Below are 1,254 nucleotides of genomic sequence, written 5' to 3'. Positions count from 1 at the left end.
TGGGCCTTGGAAGGTACTGGAACCCCAGACAATCATACTTTCCCACCTGGCTCAGGGACTCCAGTGGCAGCCCTCAAGGCCTTGCAGCAGGGAAAGCCACAAGTGGTCTGGACATTGCTGGAAGGGGGCATCTGTGCTCCACAGTGAATGGGATCCCACCCTTGGAAAGGGGAATGGGGGCAGCAAAGGTGACCCTGACACCTCCAACCCCAGGATGGATGCTGGTGCTGGGAGGGGACAGAGGAATGCATGGGCACCAATATGGGCCAGTGGCAGCTCGGGCAGCACTGCTATACTTCTCTATTGCTTGCCCCATTCACCGGAGCACCAGACAGTGTTAGGCTAACACCCAGGCCCCACAGTCTGGTCTAATAAGTGCACTTGGGTCCATATCCACAGCCCCTCCTGAACCCTAGGCTCCAGGGTCCCCAAGCCTAGGAGACCCCTCACAGAGTAGCCACTTCCTGAAATCTGAAATAGGCCCTTATTCCCTTCTCCCCTGGTTCTGTCCCTCTAAGGAGGCCTCCAGGATAGGGACCAAGGACCACCTGGAAGCCATATGTTTTGAGGAAGAGAAGATCTAATTTGGCCCAAGACCACCCAGGGCAACTGATGTTACAGTGAAGATGCCCCTTGTGCTGTGCTCCACCACCTCTTCCCAGCCATGGTTCCTCACACAAGCCATGAGGAAGCACATGGCTCCAGCAAAAAACACCCCAGCTCCATCACAAGGGCATGCTGACCTTGGGAGGCATCCTTTCCCCAGGCAGATGTGTCTCTCTCCTGCCTGCACAGCTCCACATCTGGTTGTCTGGCAAAGCTCATGCCCCGGGGGCCACGCCTGGGGATCCTGCTCCCTAGCTGACAGCACAGAGGCAGAAAGGCTGACCTGGCGACAAGGGACACACGGAGGCCAGCCAGCCCTCAGGCCCTTTGCTCTGTCATCCTGCAGCTACTTGCTTCCAGTAGCTGGACTCAAGCCACAGAGGCATTCATGGTTGGTACTGCCCCAAATAGGCACCTTCACCTAGCCCACCCTGAGGGCTCAAAACTCAGAGGGGCTCACCCTCTCTGCCATCTCAAGGGATACCAGTGTGGGCTGGGATCTCAGTCCCAAACTTGTCAATTACCAGTCTGCATCCTTACCACCTACAGGCTGCTGGTATCAACGAGGTGATGGACACAAAGCACCCAGTGCCCTTCCTACCATTCAACTTTTGACAAACGTCAGGCCCTGAGTTCCCAGCCTCAATC

Source organism: Myotis davidii, unplaced genomic scaffold, assembly GCF_000327345.1.
Source record: "Myotis davidii unplaced genomic scaffold, ASM32734v1 scaffold456, whole genome shotgun sequence".
Classification (NCBI taxonomy): Eukaryota; Metazoa; Chordata; class Mammalia; order Chiroptera; family Vespertilionidae; genus Myotis; species Myotis davidii.
The sequence above is the reverse complement of the archived record's forward strand: the minus strand, read 5'-3'. Positions refer to the sequence as shown.